We start from the raw sequence: 15987 nt of genomic DNA on the forward strand, positions 1-15987 counted from the left end.
TGAGGGACTTTGGGGGGCTTTGGAAGGGCATTGAAACCCATCTGCATTTGGAATCCAAATCTTGAAGTCTAGGAGGAGACAGAAGCACCCCCTCTCAGCATGGCATCACACTGTCTATGCCCAAGCCCACAGCACTTGTAATGATTTTAATCTAGTTTTTGAATATTTGAGAAAAATACATTTTGCACACTGAAACAAGGAACATCTGATAATGATGCAAAAGCACAAACACAAGTAACTGCCAAAGTATGAGTGTTTTACCCAGGCCAAAGAGTAGGCAGGATTGCAAAGTCATGCCCCACAGCTGCAGCTGGGATGCCCACACTCAAGGCCACATTCCCTCTCACCACCTTGCTGCAAGGCCACCTCCTGTGACAGGGTCCAGAATCCAGAGAGGAAGGGGACAGACAGAGGGATGTCTGAGAGTCTGCAGGAATTCCAGGAAATTCCCTGGGACTTCAGAAAAAACCTGCAGCAGTGCATAGGCTCAAGGAGCCCTAAAACCTCCTCCAGTCCTCACCATTTTGAACCAAGTCTCCTTGCTTTTCCTTCCCCCTCTCCCTTCCTTCCTGTCAAATTGCAGCCCCACAGCTTTTACTGCAGCTGAAGATTCTTCTTACCAGAAGACAAGATGGGCTCTTTTTTGATTGGAGAGCAGAATGCTCTTCGACAAGAAATTAGAAGCTAAATCCTCAGACTGTGCTCTGCCCCGTGGCTGCGGTCATGGGGAGCTCCACATCTGGGGACCCACGCATACATACAGTAAGTGGATCCTCCTCCTGAAGCCCTGTGGGAATGTCGCTGTCCTGTCCACGATGACAGTGCCAAGAAGCCCAGTGTGGTTTCCACCGAGATCATAATGTTAAGTGAAGTAAATCGAACACACATGCTTAAATATTTCATGGTTTCTCTTAGGTACAAACCTCAACATATAAATAACTTAAAGTGCAAGATAAAAGACATCACAGGACACAGGAAACAGAACTTTTGCAAGTGGGAAGGGCACCAAGAGCTGGAGGGAGGGGGGAGAGCAGGGAGGCTGAGGGGACGAACAAGGAATTGAGGTGCGTTAGTACGCATAACAAGTCCCCACAATGGACATGATCCTTACATAGTGCAAATGTGTACTAATAAAATAAAATGGAACAGCCAGGGGTGGTAGTGCATGCCTGTAATCCCAGCACTTAGGAGGTTGAGGCAAGAGGAGCATTGCCAGTTCAAGACCAGCCTGAGCTATAAAGTGAGTTAGTTCAAGGCCAGCCCGAACTGTATACCAAGACCTTGTTTCAAAAAGACAAAAAGTAAATAAAATAAAATGGAAGAAAAAGTAAATAATGATAATAATAATAATGTCAAAAGTATAGTGGAAAAGAAAATCTCCTGAGGTGAAGAAGGCATGTTACCTCTGGAAATAAAGGTTTAGAGAACACGCACGAGGTCCTGAGTTTGAAGTGCACACAGCAAGCAAGACGAACATGTTAGAGAATGTTGAAACTGCTCACCTCTTAGCTTGCACCATAGATTTTAAAGGTCTGTGTTGTTACAGTTTGGGGAAAAGAGGAGAACCAGCCAGGTTCAGGGCACTCCTTTCCTCCAATGAGAGGAGTGTTGTCAGGACAGTCCTTAGACTCAGCCACTCACTGGCAGAATTTCTTGATACCCATTGCTGAGTCACAGCCTCAGCCCCTCCTGCCTTTTGTGACAGTCACTGTTTTCACAAATGTGAGCGCATTTCTCCTATCTATGAAATACACTCTGGCCACACAACCACGCACTAGGATTCCCGTTTCAATCAGATGCAGATAAACTAGGATTGGGGCATGGGGATCTTCTAGGGTGCCTTCCCCATGGTCCACAGCAGGAAGTTGGCTGTGGACTGTTCTTGGGTGTTCCTGGGATGAGGCCAGCTTGGAAACCACAAGTCTTGCACGGCTTCCCCACACATTCTACTTTACATGCTTGCTGGGATGGCAAGTGCTGTTTCCTTCTTTAAGGTGTGAATTAAAAATTAGCAATTGTAAATTAACCTAATAAATTTTCCCCATGATGTAGCTTCCTCCATAATTCTCAGGCATAACTACGACATTTACTTTATTGAATTCCTTCAACATTGGATAATTAACTGGTGCTATTTTTAATAAATGTCTTGCCATAAATGCAATCTGCATTGTAAATTTTGAAAACACTTCGATTTAAAAGCATGAGCTAGTTTGGATTTTTCTATCTAATCTCTTTAGTATAAAATGTCTGTTCCTAAATCTCCTCTCTATATAATAGTCAATAAATAGCATAGAAAATATATTTCATTGACTCCTTTTGTGCTTGGATGTTTTTCTTTACTTTTTAATATCTTCTTACTCATTTTGGAGCAAAGAGAAATTTTCAGAGTCAAAGACACAGCCTTTAATTTTAAAGAAATGTTCCTTGCTTACAAATCTCATGTCACAGTTGTAGAGAAAGGACAAGACAGCTTGGTTTTCTGTGCTTTATCCTGACCACAGTAACTTCTGAAATTTTACTTTGGGGGCCCTTCCCCATATATCAGGGAGTCCTCTGGAGCTGGGGGCTGGGACACCCGCCCCAGGATCCTGCGGCCAGGCCAGCTGGAGGTTGCTACAAAGAGCAGTAAACCCTGATTACAACATGCTCGGTGAACATTTTCCCTCTGACACCTCAGGGCTGTCTAATAAAACTCCCCCAGCGAGGTGCAAGAGGCTCTGCTGATGCAGGCACCGCCTGGGTGAGTCACCCCACACGAGGTGCAATCTGCTGCCCCTGAGCGTGGTGGTGCCACCTGGGCCCGATTGCCACTTCCAAATACGGAAGGTTACTGTTCCCTTCCTCTAGCAAAGCTTTGCTTCTGATGGAGAGCAGGGTGTGAATCCTGGCTTCCCTGACACCACCTCGTGAATCCCAGCCACAGAAACTCCAAGGGCTCTGGTCCTGGGTCGTGGTGGCTTTTGGGGTTGAGGTGGGAAGACTGACCCTGGGGCGCCCGCTGCTGCTTGGTCCCCCCCAGCCTGTTCACCTCGGGGCCCCCTCTACTGTCTGCTCCTTGCTGGCCAGTTTGAAAGCCACTCAGGTATCCTTGGGCCCAATGTGACAGGCGCTGCTAAAACTTCCAAGGTAACTGCCTCTTACCTCACACTGCCTTTCTGAGAGCAAGCAGTTTATTCTCAAAGCATGCTTAGGCCTTGACAGCCCATCCGAAAACTTTTTATCACTAAAGTTATCTTTTATCCCCATGGAGATCTCCTCTCTTCTATTTTATTTTTACTTTTTTTTTTTTTTTTTATCTTTTTGAGACAGGGTCTCCCTGTGTAGTTCAGGCTGAATTCACTTTGTAGCACAGGCTGGCCTTGAATTCACAGCAAATCTACTGCCTCAGCCTCCTGAATGCTGGGATTACAGGTCTGTGCCACTCCGACCTCATCTTCAGTTTTTACACTGCCAGGCGTCAGATGTTATTTTTGCTTCATGTTCTCAGTTTCATCCCAATAGTTAGCTATACAAGACTTCCTTCCTAATCTTTACTGCAATTCACTCATCTTTGCAATCTAACAGCCCTGAGTCTATGGAAGTAGAGAGCTGAGTGCTGTCCACAGAGGCAGGAGGGCAGAGGAGAGGGGTAGAGAGAGTGTTGATGGCTACAGAGTCAAGCCACACCGCTGGAGTCTGTTCCAGAGGCTGCCGTGGTCAGATCTGCTATATTGCATACTTCAAAACGGCTACAGAGAGGATTCTGAATGTTCTCGTCACAAAGAAATGACGACTGTCTGAGATGAAAGATAACCTTAGTGTTCTGGGCTGACCAACACACAGGAGCAAAAGTACCCAAACTGCCCACTCTAGCCCACCTACCAGAGCTGTAGAATTATCTGTCAACATTTTAGTGACAACAGCATGCCATTTAAATAAATCACCTATGCATTCACATTCCTGCCATGCTGGTGCTCCCTGCTGTGTGGCACAGAACTGTTTTTGGGAACCAGGGTATCCACATCTGTGTTTTCATCCAAACTCTTTTCTTGCTGACCCCATCTGCAGTGCAGAGTCTAGTTCTGGGCCAGAGAAGCTGGATTTGGGAAGAAGTGCCAGAAGTTTCTTCCTTGCGTGAAGACTTTTGTGTTTTCTGGGGACAGGTTTCAAACATCTGCACAGACCTGGAGCTTTTGCTATGCTGCGCCTTTCTGACACATGCATCAAGCATGGAAATACTTCTTTAGCAACTTCTGTAACCAAGGGCATGTCCTCCATATGGAAAAAAGTGATGGGCAGGAATGGGAACTCTGTGAGATGTCTGTGGCGGGAGGTGCCCTGAGGCCCAGCCCTACACATGCCATTTATTGTCCTTTCCACATCTTCTGCCAACTGCCCAATCTTCCTGAAATGTCTTTTCTTAAACTCTCCTTATGAGTTTGTGGGCAGCTTATTTCAACTTCCCAGCCTTGCGTTTCTTTCTATACAATCAAGCAGTTGATATGTGAGAGCATTAAATATGGGCTACCTGGAACCATAGCCATCAAACGCTTTTCATCTTAGGCAAATTAGCGTCTCTCTCTCTCATTGCTGAGACCCAGTACCTGACATGTACCCCTCAAGGAGAGGCTGGTTGTGGCTCACTGTTTGCACCAGTTTTAGTCTGTACTCAGCTGGATCAGAGACAGGACAGCAGAACAGCTGCCCCTTCCTGGAAGACCAGAAGTAGAAAAACAAAGGTGGAAATCAGGTGAAGCAAAACTCTTCCAAGTCACACCTCTAGAGGCCTGCCTCCTTGACCAGAGGCTACCTCCAGCACAAAGCTCTGACCCCTCAAATCTACCCTCCAAAGGTCCCGTGAAGCTTTTGTGGGACATGTAGGTGCAAGCCATAACCAAAAGCCCACATGACCACATCTAACATCCAATGCTAAATCATCAGTGTACTTCCAGAACAATCCACAGGGGAGAAACATTGTACAATCACAGTTCTCTGGGCTTTTGTGTTTTGCTAGAGCCGACTCATGGTACCTTCTTGGATCTTATAATTCGGTTTTCATACACACACTCATGTGTTCTGAATGCCCATCTCATCTCTCACCTTTTACTTGCACCAAGAAATGATGACCAATAATTCAGTCAGCTCTGTAAAAATCAAGAGGAGGAAATCTTCTTGGGGAAGAGGATCTTCAGAAACAGAAAGTACTGTATAACCTAGCATGAGTATGTTTGTCACAGTGCTCTGAACCAAAATTTGTAATGCGTCGAACAGTTGAAAATGTGCTAACCCATGATTTGAACCAGTGCATCACATGATATGCTTGGAAATCCACAAGGAAGCATGTGCCGCCCTGTGCACTGTGGTATCTTCTGCAGTGGTCCTAGCCACGCTTGACCAGTCAGAGGGGAGCATCTAGGTAAAACATGGGACAAACACAGTGTGCCACTGTCTGATACGTAGCATATGTAAGAGCTTGTGTTCTTATGGTATGGTGGGAAATGGAAACTGACCCCCCCCCAAAAAAAAAAAAAAAAAAAAAAAAAAAAAAGAAATGGAAACTGACATCAGGGTAATCCTGGAATTTGACACTGAACCACGTGGGAGCCACACTGCATCCCATCTTTGGACATGGGTGTGCAGGTCGCATTGGAGGAGCTCTCCCCAAACTCATGAAGGTGGATACCGCGTTTCTACGAGGAAAAGAAAGAAGGACAGCACAGGGGCAGCTAGAGAGAGTGCACTTTCATGGAGAAGCCTGCTCTTTGGTCCTGTCTTTTCTTTTGTGAAGAGGGTCGATGCATTCATCTTTTTCTTTTTTTGACATTCTCCTTCTGGAAATGCACAAACACAGCTGTGTGGCTCTTTTTCTTCCCATGAAAAGTCTTTATTACCTAAGTTTCTCTGTACTATAAATCACCACAGATACTTTGTTTTTGTTGGTATGCGTTTCTGCTTCATAATGTTTACATTCCATGTGTGGAGTTGGTATCTCACACCACACACCTTCACTTGTTTTTTAATCTCCCTCTTGTCTTCTGTCTCCCCTTTCCTCCATCTCTTGATCCCCTTGCCATTTGAAAAAAAGAATTTTCTCTCTACGTCCTATTATTTATCTTTTATTTTGCTTTCTACTTATAATTTGGGCTTACTCGTGTAAAAGAAACTATGTGGTCTCTAAGCATGTGTGTTTCATTTCTGGCACTTAACATTAAGCTCTCAGGGTGCTTCCATTTCCCCACAAATGACTCAAGTTTATCCTTCTTTATGGCAAAGTATTGCTTCATGGTGTATGGATACCACATTGCCTCCACCCACTCATCTGCTGATGGGCATAAAGCGGCTTCCAAGATTTAGCTACTGTAAGTTGTGCTTTTATCAACACAGGTGAACATGTATCACTGAAACATGATGTCAAGTCTTTAGAAGGGGCAGAGCTGGGGGAAAATGGAATTTCTGGTTTTAATGCTTTGAGAGATCTTTATACTGATTTCCACAGTGGTTATACTAGTGTACATTTCCACCCACCATATGGAAGAGTCCCTTTTCCCTGGGGCCTCACCAGCATCTGTTATTATATGACTTCTTGACTCTGACCGTTCTTTCTGGGGTGAGATGGAATCTCAGTGCTTGCATTTCCCTAATGAACACAGATGTTGAACATTTCTTCATGATTTTATTTCCTGTTTGTACTTCTTCAGGGAAATTTCCGTTTTGTTCATTTGCCCACATTTTTAAGTGGGATTTTTATTTTGGCAAGTTACCTTTTTGAGTCCTTTCCATATTCTAGATATTTGTCCTGTGTGTGAGGAATCGCAAGTGGAAGTTTTTCTTTTTTTTCCGTTCTGTAGGTTGTCTCTTCATGCTGTTGGTTGTTTCTTTGGAATTAAACAATTTAAAAAGAAGCTTTTTAATTTAATAAAGTCCTATTTGTTGACTTGGCACTATTTCCTCTGCAACTGGAATTCTGTTCAGAAAGTCCTTGCCTAGGGCTATGACTACAAGTGTTTTACCTATTTTATCTTCCAGGAGGTCAAGAATTTCTGTTTTAACCTTTGGTTCCTTGATCTATTCTGTATTTAGTTTACTACACAGTGAGAGATAGGGCCTACATGCAGTCTTCTGCATGTGAATAGCCCATTTACCTATGGGTATTGAGAGGTGTTTTTTGTTGTTATTGCTTGTGCCTGATGTCCCTGAAAGGCTCATGAAGCCATAAGCAGGCCTTCTTAGAGTTGGCTAGATCTAGAGTTTCTGCTGCTGGGACCCAGGGTGTGGTGTAGGGTCATTTCACAGTGTATAGCTAGGGCTAAGTTTGTGAATGCTACCTGGCCTGAGCGTGGGAAGCCTGGGTAAGGAAGAAGGGACAGAAAGGACTGTGGTCATGTCTTGTCACTTGCTGATTGCTACTTCATTGCTGGCTACCTTCTGCCTGCCCTGCTTTGCCATGAGCTGTTGTCCTCTGTGATGTCCCTCTGCTGTGCCACCCTGCCTTAGAGCCAACCAACTATGAACTGAAACCTCCACAACATGAGCCAAATAAACCTTCCCTCTAACTCTGAGTGTTGGCTGTTTGGTCTCAGCAATAAGAAAAGTTACTAGGGCAGTAGTTATAGTATCCTTTAATATTTTTTGCACTTTAAAAATCTCTCCAGGTCAGAAAAATAAAAAAGCCTATAGAACAAAGCAACCAACATTGTCGTCTCTGTCAGACACGCACACACACACACACACACACACACACACACACACACACACCACTACCACCACCACCACCTCTGCCACCATCCAGTTCCCCAGCTGTGAGGTCACTTAAGCTCTGAACAGTGGGGTCTTTCTGCAGTGGAGAAACCCCTTCCCCACCTGGGAGCCGCTAGCTGAGCTGCCCCAATGCTTCAGTTCCTGATGCTAAGGTATTAGCTTTACTGCTGCTCCAGACACACAGTGAAAATCTCACCACAAGTCCACCCACCTGTGGCTTGATTACTTGCCACGTGACATGTTCACCTACAGCCTGGACATACAGCCTTGTCCTCCCCAACAGGTGAACAGCTTCTGCTTAGGGGCCAGTAAGGCTGTTCCTACTGGACCCTGACACCAGGGACCCCAGAAGAGGACCAAGAAAAAGCCCTCTCCCCTAACCCAGGCGGGGGCATGACAGCCAGGACAGTGGGAAGCCAAACAGACAGAAACCAAGGGGAGGTGTGGACGAGACCAGGAGACCGGGAACCAGTCAGCATCAGAGGTGACACAGAGACCCACAGAAATGCAGACGTCAGGAAAGGGAGGTCAAGCCAGAAAAAACACGATTTTCTGGACAGACATTCCAGCAAGGATGTCATTCCTGGATGTGAACACGCAGCTGTAATAAAAGGAGCGCGACAAGTCAGCCTGAGCAGCAGAGATAAGAACCATCCAAAGCCCACAGGCGCTGCTCCTGCTGGCAGCGACCACCCCTCCCACCCCTCCCACTCCACCCCTACCCCAGCATCTGCACAACCTGTGCATCCAGACGCCAGGCCACCGCCAGCTGCCCAGGTACCCAGGACCGCGCCTGCAGCTTCTCTGCAGCCTGCATTCCTCCTTCCCTCGGCACCTCGCTTCCCCTTCCAGAGACCCAATGCCACCAACCTCCTGGGTGCCATGATTAAACCCCAGCTGGGAAGATCAGTTCCTAAGCAAGGGAACACCTTTGGGATTTTTCCCCTTCCTTTCAGGGAGTGTGAAAAAAACATGAAACAATCACTTTTCACCACAAGCATTATTTTTGGAGGGGGAAGGGATATCTTCTTTTATATACCCTTGATACATCCCCATCTCACGGTTTCTTACAAAGCAAAGCGCTCCTCTTCCCGCACCCCAAGCAGGTGCACTGGCTGAATGTCCAGTACGAATTTCCATCTCCTAGAAGCCAGTGGTACAGTCAGCGGTGCCTCAGAAAACTATTTCTCAGCCAAAGCTCTGGCAAGCTATCTCGGGCAGCCAGCACTGCGCATATAATATGCATCGGTAAGGAGGAGACAGAGTTATTTCAGCAGATCCCAGGTGAGCGGGCTGCGGGGCTGTGAGAAGTGGAATTTCACAACATGGGGATTTAGCTCCCTGTGCTGACATTTCTGCACTGATTTCGAAGTCCCTTCTCCAGATGTGAGCTGAACTACACAGAGATGGACCATTTTCATAGACGTAATTTTTCTTTCAATTCTCAAATTCCATCATAAAATGGGAAGAGAAATCCACAGGCTGTTTCTCTGCTTAGAATTTCATATGCAAGATAGAGGATTTTTTTTCCCCTTCTGGAAAAATGTGAGTCGACATTGTTCCAGCAGTTGGAAAATTATTTCTTGTGTGCCAAACCTATAACAGGGTAATAAAATCAGTGGCACTTGGGTGGAGCTCCCCAGATTCCAGAAGTCTGTGAAATTCAGAGGCCCCCAAGTTTAAAAAATAAAAGGTCCGTTTATTTTGTTCTTAACACATTCTAATTTGTTTTTCCAGATTGCTGTTCAGTAACAAGGGAAAGCTATTTTTGTATTGTTGCCAAGGGACTTCAGAACCCAACAGCCTGATGAAAATAATAACTTCCTGTAATGAACAGTCTTGCTGGTTCAAAGATATTTAATTCTAAATTTTTTTTCCCCAAAATGTAAATTCTGGATTTTTAGCACCGGGGACCTAACCTAGCAGCTTTTGGAAACTTGCACTCAATCAGCCTGCTGTATATTCATTGCTTTCCCAAGCCAGGCAAAGAACAGCGCTTTTCTCTTTGAAACACTATAGCACTTGTAAAGACACTGACAGATTTATGCATTAGTTATAAACACCCTTTGCTCAAAGCTTCTTTAAAATGATAGGCTAACAAAAACTGTAATGCAAAAAAAACACACAAAAAATTACCTGGACACACTGACAGAGCAGTATGACTTACAGCCAATCTGAAAAGCTTAAAATGTCTTTGTTCCTCCACTTTTTTCCTGAAACTTCACAGGCATGAGATAGGAAATAACTTACCAGTGAAAGAAGCTGGGTTACTATTACTACCTTTTTCATAGAGCGATTTATACAAATGTATTTTTGTTTTTGTTGTTGTTTTGAACTGACTTGAAGGATCCGGGTCTTTTAATAATGTAGGCATTACCTTGTGAGATACAATCATGTAGTATCACTATTGTAACTATTGTATGATAAAGCACCAAAGATACTTGTTATAAAATCTCTTTTATATCCATATGCACTAATTTTGTGTGTTGTTTGTTTTCAGCACTAGGAATGTGAGGCCTTTCTCTAATAATGTGTAGCAGGGCTCCTTGTGTGTGCTTCTGTATCATGCTGTTGTAATGATAAATTCTATTGAGAGAGCTCTAATGACACTTTGAATGAAATCTTCATTTTAATATCCATATGCCCTAATTCTGTGCAGGGTTTTACAATAGATGCCTCCATTTCTTTGAAGTACACGCATCAGTTTGGTCTAAGCTGGAGGCCATAGTTATGAGGTACGAGAGAACGCCTGTGCAGGTATTTTAATGTCTAAGGGTACATTAAATGGTAAGTCAGAGTAAGTACACACTGTAGTCCAGGGCTGATACAACCTGAACATGCAATGATATTAGTGGAGGAATTTTATAACTTCAGAAATGATTAACCTAAAAATACCAAGTGATTAAAATGAAACAAAAACTTACTTGTTTCTCTCCTGGACAGTCCCTGCTACCTGTGCCCACTTTGATAGTAAAGCAAAAAGGAACTTTCACCCAAAGTATTTTTAAAATTACAGAAAAGTACTGTCATTAGAGCACGAAGAAATAATTGAATTCCTTTTTTTTTTTTTAATCCAAGAATCCCTTTCATTCAGGGGTTCTTTTTATTATGGATTCAGTGAAAATAAATCCTCGAACATTCATACTCCTATTTCTGTCTTTTGTCAGCTTATTTTATGAAAAGACAATTTTGTAGTCTGGATTAGACTGTGTCCTTCCCCTGCCTGTGAAATCAGAGCTGATGGCTGTGTCTCCTCACCTCATTTTCTCTAAGATATTCCCTTCCTAAATCAAGAGGCCACAGCAAAAACTTCTGGCAAAGTGTCACTATCTTAGAGGACTGCGTAGCTGAACCGGGACGTGGTCCTGGAGGAACAATTCTGTGCCCGAGAGTTCTGCCGTTGTTCTTACATCCAGAAGGATAACCCTCACCCCTTGTCACCCTCAAGACATCGTGATTGCTTGGTTGCTGTAGTTACTATATACTTAAATAAGAAAAAATTCAGTACAGGGCAGCCTTTCATTTTTAAAAAATTTTAAAATGGATATGTAATCAAAAAGTCATCTAAAATATTGGAAGCATCAAAATCAATAAGGAAGACAAACTATTTGGAAACAAAATATATTGAACTTATTTCCCATTATAGAGCAAAATTAATTATAGATGGATGGAAGGGTTTCATATGGCATACATTAATAAAAAATGTAAAAATGTAGTACTTTTTCTGGTCTATGCTGAAGAAGTGGGTAACTAAGCACAAACCAAATGCACAAAATTTTAAATTTCTAACATTTTAAAGTAAACTTCAAAAATGAGATTAACAAAACTCAAAGTCAAGTTTATAAACTGGTTTCTAAGACACAATCAATGTACATAAAATGCATTAATATCTTCAATTTTTAATGAACATCTAAAAGTCATTAAGAGAGGCAGTAAGGCCTTCATGGAAAAATACATGTTAGAAGCATGAAAACTGCAAAGGAGGAAACGTGAATGATGACAGTTCTATACAAGCAAATGTTCAATTCACTAATGGCCCAAGGAATGGGAATTAGGCTCTAAACCATCTTGTTCATATCCAGTTAAGAAGCAAAGAGTTTATTTGGATAAAGATTCCAAGCAACACTGCTGATCATTTGCTGAAAAATGCAATGTGAGGGTGTCTTTGGTCAGATGAGAGTTAACCCAGTTGCTTAATGGCTTAGAATGCTTCTGATCAGGCAAGATGGATGCAGACCACAGTGGTGGAGAAGAGTTTGGGGAAGTGGGCTCAGGTCCTGGCCTGGAGGGCTTCCCTGGAGAGTTCGGTGCACTGCCCGTGAAAGCGGGTCTTCCTCCAGAGCTCTGTCCTGTTCAGTACAGACTAGTTTGGTGTTTCAGTAATAAAGATGGCTATGTCACTGGGTCATCACAGAAAACCAATTCAACTATGCATTTGCTGAAAGGAATAAATGCAAAAACTAAAAACAAAATGCTAGTTTAATTTTGCACCTAGGCATCCAACACTAGGTTTCTGCTGGTGACAAAGGTGACACAGATTTACAACATTTGCATGACAGAGTGAGGATTAGACCATGGTGCAGGTAGACCTACAATGAACTTTCTCCACCGAGACATGGGTTCTGAGCACCACGCACAGATCATCTAACGCTAACCCTGCAAAATAAGTTTATTGTTGCACACAGTTTTAGATGGGGAAAGTGAGGGACAGGCGTGGAAGTAGCTTGCACTGAGACACAAGGTGTAGGTGAAAGAGCTAGAAGACAAAGCATGACCCACTGCTGATGGTAACACTGAGATGCATGGGAATTAGTCAGTGTCAGAGCTCCTTAAACAACAGTGGTGATAACTCCTGCACTCCTGCACTGCACTGGCCCACTTGGATTTTCATTTCCTGGCCGCATTTACTAGGGCTGCCTCCCCTCACATCCTCTTGGGCCTTTCTCACACGTGGTCTAATAGCTTTTATCAAGAGGGAGCATTATTCTTCAGCTATGCATGACACGGTGATGATCCAAGCTATCTGCCTGCCATAATGCATTTTGCTTGTTCCCAAGATGATGATAATTGGGCTGCTTTTAGGTTCATAATTAAAAGCATCAGAAAGGTTGGGCTCATGAAAAGCTGTAGCTCAGGCGTCGTAATTTCAGGCACTCTCTGAAGCTGCGTTTTCAAGGCTGCCATCACAGCATGCCTCTTTAAGCCCAGGGTGGGATGGGTACATGTTTGTGTCACCTGCTCAGGCCATCACCAGGATTCCCAAAGCAGAGCAATGATGGGATGTAAAGTTATCCCCTCTCCAAGCTCCCACATACTCCACCTGCTTCTCTCTGAGCTGACCGCAGCCCCTGACACTGAATTGAATCCAACACTCAGTACCCAATGCCGCACTTGCTAAGGGGTCTGCACTTCTCAGTCCCAGTAGCCTCTGGCTTACATCTGGATCCCAAAACACCAGGCCTTGGGAAGCCAGCGTGTTCCTATCCCTGTACCTCCACACCACTGGGTCTTCTGGTTATCAGAGCTAACTGGTCACAGGGTCAGACCCCAGCAGGGCTGGCACAGGGTGAATTGTGTCCCTTTGAGATGTCCTTGTCACCCCACGTGGGTGGGATCACAGACACCCAACCTCAGCCCAGGCTGAGCTAGCTAGGACTTGAGTTGGTGACTTCTCTGTGTTACTCATTCACTTCTGAAAGAAACTTTCCAGGCCATGCTAACTCCAATAGTCTTTCTAAGTTTGTCCTTGTATTTTGGTGAAAAGAGGAGGAAGGGAACAAGGAGGGAGAGAGAGAGAAGAGTAGGGGGGAGGGGAAGGGAGTAGAAAGAAGGAAAGGGGAGAGGGAGGGAAGGGGGAAAGAAGATGGAAGAGGAGGAAGGAGAGAGAAGAGGAGGAAGCCGGAGAGGGAGGGAAGGGGAAGAACAGAATTTCTTTTGCATGTGGCTCAGGACCAGAAACTGTCACATTAGCAGGCAGGGAAAACCTCACCTCCCTGGGAGGTCAGGGTGAGGCAGAGGGGCTCAGGAAAGGAAGACTTGATGCTGGAATGGTTGGAAGGACCCTGTGGAGTTTGCAAAGCCAGAGATGTCCCCCTCCCCCAGGGCTGCGGGGAGAAGAGGGAAGCTGGCGTAATGGAGCTTCGTTTGCAGCAAAAGTGCACAAGCGGTGAGTTAGGAAGCAGTTTCAGCCTTCAGGCAGGAAGTGGTGGAAATAAAGGATGATTTTCTATTGTTTTCAATAGAGAGGGGGAGGACGACAAGCAGCACAGTAACACGTAACATTCTGCCTGCTTACCCAACTGTGTCGGAACTGCTCCCTCCACACCTGGATCCTGGTCCTTGCTGAAGAAAGCATCTGAATCCCCTGGGTGTTTCTCGGTTACCACGCACCCAGCATCCCTGCAAAATGTTTGGGGGGGAGAAAACATTTAGCTGTGTTTCTTTTTAGCCCGTCTTGTCCCCAGTCATTTAGGATTCCCTTTTTACTCGAAGCAGTTGACTTATCTTAATGTAGAAATGAACACAGGCTGGACAGATGTCACATGCAGAAGAGAGATGAAAGCAGAGGTAACTCTTTGAGCTATGGCACTGGGCACATTATAACCTGTAAATCCTAGCAGAAATATATATACAAACAATAACAATAACAATAGCACAACCATTTCAAAGCGGCTTCCACGCATGCCTAGGATAGCTTTGGGATGTCTGCAGTAATCCCCGAGACTCCCAGCACATAGCCCAGATTTTGTAAGATATTACTGAAACATTCTACCACCGTCCAGAGTTTCCTGATATTGTAGCGAGCAAATTTGCAGAATGATGACCAGCACTAAACATCAAGGCTGCTGGCCAGGAATCCATACCAGTTGCAGCTTTGGAGGCTGTGTGTTTTTCTGTACTTTTTGCCAGAAACTTATTTTTAATATCTTCCTAACAGAGAGGAAAAGATAGAAACCTGAAATAATAGTCAAAATTATGGGGAACTGCTCTGTCAGCAACCCCGGGCCCTTCCTACCCTCCCTATCAGCAGATGGACATTAAATGAGTTTGTTTTCCCTCAGACAACTTGAAAGTGTTGAGCTGGTTCCTTGTTTTTGAGCCTGGGCGTATTTGCATTCTTGGGCATTCAGGTTTGGAAGCAGATGTAATCTCGCTCCCTCCAAGAGCTCTTCCAAGCCTCTCACCCTCTGCCCACTGCACAGGACCCTGTGGCATCCCCAGCAGCCAGAATTCACAAATATCTAATTTACTTCTGGGTAGCAGGAGCATTTGTGTTATGATTCTTTTCAAGATATTCATCTTTTCTTCTACACGATCTTAATCCAGAAAACTGTAAATTGTTTAGACTAAGAATTTCCGTATAAACTGCTTCCAAAATAAAAGCTGAGACACAGCACTTAAGGGTTCTGCTCTCTCTCTCTCTCTCTCTCTCTCTCTCTCTCTCTCTCTCTTGCTCTTTCTCTCCTTTTGTCTTTTCATTCAGAGACTTAAAACAACTTGAAAAATTGTATTAAATAAAAGCAATGTAATCACTTCAAACGACATAACATAATTGACATCAAAGATAGACACAAATAAGATACGGATTGCTGTCATTGGAGAACATGAAAGCATGCAGGCTTGCATTTGGAGTTTGTTTTACATGCACAGGCAACACACAACAGATTTGCTTATTAGAGTCAGATGCGGGTCTTGGCAAATTAACTCCTAACATTTTAGGTGGCCTGCTTATAAAGAAGTAAGAACATTTGCCTCATATGCCGAGATTCAGTTTATGTGAGGATCAACTGTGTTGTCTTTCTTCTGGTAAAAAGATTTCCAGCCCCGTGGAATGCCCAAAGCTTTCACTTTATACAGATTTCCCACCTGCTAGTAGAGAGGGAGTCGAGTGTGCTGAATCAGAAATCCAGAGCAGGAATAGCAAAGTGCAAACACGGGTGTAGACAGTAGTGAGCCAGGGCTTGGGGACAGGTCTTCACCACATTTCAGAAGATCTAGAGTCACAGGCTACTCATGACTACTGGCTGGTGCCCTGGAAACACACAGCAGGTAGGGGCCAGGGTCTTAGAAACCCCCAGATATGCCAGCCTTCCCTGCTGGAATGTTTACTCCTCATTATCAAATTTCCAAGGGCAGAACCCTGGAGATTTGCATTCCAAAGCAATGAGGCTGAGCCAAAATTCTGTCACACTTGATGGCTTCCACAGTGCAGAGAGATCAAAGCAAGAGGACTCAGGCTGGTGCAACAGG

The 15987-nt window shown here is 44.3% G+C and overlaps 1 long non-coding RNA gene across 2 annotated transcripts in view; it reads right to left on the reverse strand.

Annotated features, from left to right (window-relative positions):
- Window positions 1-15735, reverse strand: part of LOC134475586 (uncharacterized) — a 32477-nt gene extending 16742 nt beyond the window's left edge. For both annotated transcript variants that reach the window (XR_010046761.1, XR_010046760.1), the window contains exons 1-2: window positions 15604-15735; window positions 14033-14136 (exon numbers count right to left, since the gene is read on the reverse strand). This is a non-coding gene — a long non-coding RNA (uncharacterized LOC134475586). The remainder of the gene's footprint in view (window positions 1-14032; window positions 14137-15603) is intronic.
- Between the last annotated feature and the right edge of the window lie 252 nt (window positions 15736-15987).

This window comes from Cavia porcellus, unplaced genomic scaffold (assembly GCF_034190915.1).
Source record: "Cavia porcellus strain 051 isolate PalLab524CR breed Dunkin Hartley unplaced genomic scaffold, mCavPor4.1 scaffold_4, whole genome shotgun sequence".
Taxonomy (NCBI): Eukaryota; Metazoa; Chordata; class Mammalia; order Rodentia; family Caviidae; genus Cavia; species Cavia porcellus.